Source organism: Garra rufa, chromosome 18 (genome assembly GCF_049309525.1).
Source record: "Garra rufa chromosome 18, GarRuf1.0, whole genome shotgun sequence".
Lineage (NCBI taxonomy): Eukaryota > Metazoa > Chordata > Actinopteri > Cypriniformes > Cyprinidae > Garra > Garra rufa.
The window spans coordinates 39,953,433-39,959,525 of NC_133378.1; positions in this window are offsets into that span (position 1 = coordinate 39,953,433).

Consider the following 6,093-nt stretch of genomic DNA (forward strand, 5'->3'; position numbering starts at 1 on the left):
TGCAATTTTAAAACAAGATATGACACACTGAGTCGTCGTCGTTGCTGATGAGGCCCACTACTGTTGTGTCATCAGCAAACTTGATGATGTGGTTTGATTTGTATCTGGCACAACAGTCATGAGTCATCAGTGTGAACAGCAGAGGACTCAACACACATCCTTGAGGTGTTCATGATGATGGTCTGTGAAGAGTTTTTGCCAACTCTTACTGTCTGTGGTCTGTTGGTGAGAAAGTCTAATAGCCAGTTGCAAAGTGGGGTTGATTTAGATTGGAACTTCGGAGCATGTTCGCGAATCATTTGATTCAAATTGGGACTTCAAAGTGCATATCGCAAATCTTTTTTTTTTCTGATTTTTCTTTGTTTTTCTTTCTTTCTTTTTTTATTAAACAGTTCATGCCATCAAACCATTAGTACAGTTATAAAAACAAAACAACAATAAAAGGAGGAAAGTTTACAAGGGATAAAAATCCTTTAAGAAATTTAACTATGGTTTTATTATGGTAGCAACCTTGTTTTTTGGCCTATTGATTACCATTTTTTTTTTCTTTTTTTGGCCTATTGATCACCAAGTTACCATAGTTTAACTTCTTATATTCTCATTTGAGTAGACAAGTTCAAACAACCCAAACAAAACTTCTTTAAAAGCTGAAAGAAAGGTCACTTACAAAATGAGAATGGATGAACATTGAAATAATAATTAAAAACAACTGACAAAAATGTCTCTGTGTTGTTTACATTGTGAAACATGTGAATGACATCTTCTCTAGAAGAGTGACAAGAACAGCAACTCACTTCTTGTGAAGTGTGCGGTAACGCCTGTGCTTGACCTCCTCAGAGGTAAAGTAAGAAATCTCTTGTTATAATTGAATATACCCATGCCACTGGGACCATTGATGAATCAGTGTGATTGTGAGCTCTCCAATCACTGATATAAAAGCTACATTTTACTTTAATGATGAAATATTGCATTAAATTACTTCTCAGTGTGTATGTCTGTTAGTCAGTACAGGCATCCAAGAGTACAGAAAAAGTGAATCAGATGGCCAAGTGACTGCAGTAGTGATCAGATCAGGTGACCTTAGCCAAAGGTCAGGTTCGACACACGAGGCAAAGCACCGCCCATGTGCTGATTTGATGATAACCTTTTGTGAAGAAAAAACTTGTTTTCTCATGTTTACAAGGTCAAACTACAACAACAAACTTGATAAATAGTTTTGACTCATCTCTGCACATGTGAACTCAGTATAGTAGATGACACCGAGTAGGAGGATTAAATGTGATTAAACTGTGGGGAAAAAAATGAGACACTTGTGAAGATTAAATCTCCAAAAGACAGTTTGAAAGTAACGTGCTAACAAACAGTCGTGGCCAAAAGTTTTGAGAATTACATAAATATTGGAAATTGGAAAAGTTGCTGCTTAAGTTTTTATAATAGAAATCTGCATATACTCCAGAATGTTATGAAGAGTGATCAGATGAATTGCATAGTCCTTCTTTGCCATGAAAATTAACTTCCCGAAAATTAACTTTCCACTGGATTTCATTGCTGTCATTAAAGGACCTGCTGAGATCATTTCAGTAATCGTCTTGTTAACTCTGGTGAGAATGTTGACGAGCACAAAGCTGGAGATCATTATGTCAGGCTGATTGGGTTAGAATGGCAGACTTGACATGTTAAAAGGAAGGTGATGCTTGAAATCATTGTTCTTCCATTGTTAACCATGGTGACCTGCAAAGAAACATGTGCAGCCATCATTGCGTTGCATAAATTGTCTTCACAGCCAAGGATATTGTGGCTACTAAGATTGCACCTAAATCAACAATTTATAGGATCATCAAGAACATCAAGGAAAGAGGTTCAATTCTTATTAAGAAGGCTTCAGGGCATCCAAGAAAGTCCAGCAAGCGCCAGGATGGTCTCCTAAAGAGGATTGAGCTGCGGGATCGGAGTGCCAGTGCAGAGCTTGATCAGGAATGGCAGCAGGCAGGTGTGAGCGCATCTGGACACACAGTGAGGCCAAGACTTTTGGAAGATGGCCTGGTGTCAAGAAGGGCAGCAAAGAAGCCACTTCTCTCCAAAAAAACATCAGGGACAGATTGATCTTCTGCAAAAAGTAAGGCAAATGGACTGCTGAGGACTGGGGCAAAGCCATATTCTCCGATGAAGCCTCTTTCCGATTGTTTGGGGCATCTGGAAAAAGGCTTGTCCGGAGAAGAAAAGGTGAGCGCTACCATCAGTCCTGTGTCATGCCAACAGTAAAGCATCCTGAGACCATTCATGTGTGGGGTTGCTTCTCATCCAAGGGAGTGGGCTCACTCACAATTTTGCCCAAAAACACAGCCATGAATAAAGAATGAAACACCCTCCAACAGCAACTTCTTCCAACAATCCAACAACAGTTTGGTGAAGAACAATGCATTTTCCAGCACGATGGAGCACCGTGCCATAAGGCAAAAGTGATAACTAAGTGGCTCGGGGACCAAAACGTTGAAATTTTGGGTCCATGGCCTGGAAAATCCCCAGATCTTAATCCCATTGAGAACTTGCGGTCAATCCTCAAGAGGCGGGTGGACAAACAAAAACCCACTAATTCTGACAAACTCCAAGAAGTGATTATGAAAGAATGGGTTGCTATCAGTCAGGATTTGGCCCAGAAGTTGATTGAGAGCATGCCCAGTCGAATTGCAGAGGTCCTGAAAAAGAAGGGCCAACACTGCAAATACTGACTCTTTGCATAAATGTCATGTAATAGTCGATAAAAGCCTTTGAAACGTATGAAGTGCTTGTAATTATATTTCAGTACATCACAGAAACAACTGAAACAAAGATCTAAAAGCAATTTAGCTGCAAACTTTGTGAAAACTAATATTTGTGTCATTCTCAAAACTTTTGGCCATGTCTGTAGTATAACAGTGACCTCGATGTGGGTTTGTGCCCTAATTGTTAATCCCACGTTGACCACTGGATTTATTTTGACTAGCTGTTTTACACTTACCATTATCTGTCTTTCATTCATATGCACTAAAACTTTAAAGAATTGTTCTTCTTTTGTGTAAATGTCAATGCAGTCTGTAGTGGATTCCCCTGCCATGTGCATGAGGGACTGATCTTTAAAACACACTCCTGAAATGAGAGTGACATTACAAAGGATGTCTAAAAATAGCTGAGGAAACTCCCCTGTCTGAAGGGACTCGCCGAACACAAGTGTAAGACAGCGCTAGAACAGGACAGGTTTTCCTCTGATAAACCAAAAGTTCATTGAGCTTGAATGTTTAAGTCAAAGAAGCAGGTTTTTGCATCTCTTAGTGTGGGCAGAATGGAAAGAGTGTGAGACACTGCTCTCTGCTGGAGAGAATGAACTGCACCAGATAGATGATAAAACAGATAAATGTGCATTTATTTGAAATAAAAAGCTTTTGTAACATTGTACTCCATTTAAAAGCTTGGAGTCAGTATATATTTCTTTCTTTTTTTTTTTTTGAAAGAAATTAATCATTTTATTTAGCAAGGCTGCTTTCAATTGATCAAAAGTGATGATAAAGACATTTATAATGTTACAAAAGATTTCTATTTCAGATAAATGCTGTTCTTCTGAACTTTCTATTTATCAAAGAAAACTTCTACTCAGCTGTTTTCAATAAATGTTTTTTGAGCAGCAAATCAAAACATTATGGTTTCTGAAGGACCATGTGCTTGCTTACTGTTCACTTTTAACTGGAAGTATACTTATGTGTGTATAAGTCAAATACGAGGGTAATACTTTATTGCTTCTAATTTATCCTGTTTGCCAAGCCCTGTCTAATAACACAAAACAATCACCCGGCTTGAATAAAAGAACACAATTTTAGAGTCTTTGCAATGATTTATATAGATTACATCAAATAGATCATAAAAATATTTCCAGTTGGTTTGTAAAAAAATGTTATGTTTGGGCACTTCGAAACACTGAATCATTTTCAGATCGTGTATCGCGGATCATTTGATTCAGATCAAGGCTTCGAGTGTGGACTGAGAATCATTTGATTCAGATTGAAACTTCAGAGCATGTATCAGGAATCATTTTATTCAGATCGGGGCTTCAAGAATGTGAATCATTTGATTCAGATCAGGACTTTAAAGCATGTATCCCAAATTGTTTGAGTTAGATCAGGACTTTGAAATGCTAATCACGAATCATTTGATTCAGATCGGGGCTTCGAGATCGTGAATCGTTTGATTCAGATCAGGATTTAAAAGCACGGATCGTGAATCATTTTATTTAGATCAGAACTTTGCAGTTTCTGAATCATTTGATTCAGCTTGGGACTTCGGAGCATGGATCGCAAATCATTTGATTCAGATTGGGACTTCAGAGTGCATATCTAAAATAATATTATTCAAATCGGGACTTTGAAGCACCTATCACAAATGGTTTGATTCAGACAGGTTTGCGAATCACTTGATTCAGATCAGGACTTTGAAGCATGTATCATGAATCATTTGAGTCAGATCGGGACTTTGAAGCGCTAATCACAAATCATTTGATTCAGATCAGAACTTCGGAGTTGACTCACGAATCATTTGATTTAGATTCGAGTGCAGATTGCCAATAATTTGCAATTGCGATTGGCCGAAACAGGGAGACATTTGCTGGTTATGTTTCAGCATCAAAATTAGAAGAGAAAAGTAACATATTATATTTTGCACAAAGAAAACTTAGCCTATTTAGGACTAATTTGACTTTGTGATTATTCACGACAGTAGCATAAAGCATGTCTCCGCTCCATTGCTGTATTTTTTTAAAGTAATGCAATGCTGTAATAAAATACAGAACTGAAAATCATCAAGTTTGGGAGCAAAAACGTTTAATAAAACCAGTATACATTTAAAACAAACAACAAACACTGTCAAGATAAATAAATACCTTATATATATTCTAACTAGGCCTGGGCGATTAATCGAAAAGTAATCTAAATCGACATTCAGAACCTATAATCGATCAAATTTTTCCAGGTCAATTATTTCAATTACTTTCCCTTTAAAAACACTACTGCGTGTGGAGTCACGTGACCCCGCTCCGTTACGTTGCGTTATTCCGCCGACATGTCGATGGAGAGCTTAAACAGTATTCATACAGTAAAAAGTATTTACAGGATTTACAAGAGTAATTTTATTTAGAAGAGATACTGCTTATTTTCTACTTTTAATATTTATTATTATTTTATAAATAATTTATTTTGTTTCCAAACGTGCAAGTTATTTATTTTCACTAATTTAAGAAAAATGTGACTTTTCATTTTAAGCAATGTGTGCTTTAATTTCAGTTGTTCAACACTGATGTTCGATAAATAATCATAGATAGTTGATAGTGTGTGCACCCTTCATTCAAAAATCTCTCACTTGTAATATGTGCGCATATTTACTGTACAAAACTTGTCAGTGAACTATGAGGGCAAAAAAAATAAATATTGTTTAAATATAATTTTATTAATGAATAAAATAATCGTTCATTAATCGTAATCGGGTTAAAATGTTCAATTAATCGAGATTTTGATTTTAGGCCAAATCACCCAGCCCTAATTCTAACAAAATATTATGTCTTAGACTTTGTCTTAGACTAAGCCAGGATTATACCATGATATAGTTCAATAAGGATATTTAAGTAATTTTTATAAACATGCTTAGAAAAAAAAAAAACATTACTGCTGTGCATCTTGAGGCAAAACGCACTGAAATTTTTTAAGATCATTCTGCAATTTTTCTGTTGAAACAGTTCAGACTTGGTTTAAGCCTGTGAAATCGACGGTTAATGTAATACATATCTTTAAAATTTTTCCTATATAACTTTAAGCACTCACTTAAGCACATGTATTTCTTGAGGCTCCCTTAAAGGAGAAGTTCACTTTCAGAACAAAAATGTGCAGATAATGTACTCACCCCTTGTCTTCCAAGATGTTCATGTCTTTCTTTCTTCAGTCGTAAGGAAATGGTGTTTTCTAAGGAAAAAATTTCAGGATTTCTCTCCATATAGTGGACTTCTATGGTGCCCACGAGTTTGAACTTCCAAAATGCAGTTTAAATGCAGCTTCAAAGGACTCTAAATGATCCCAG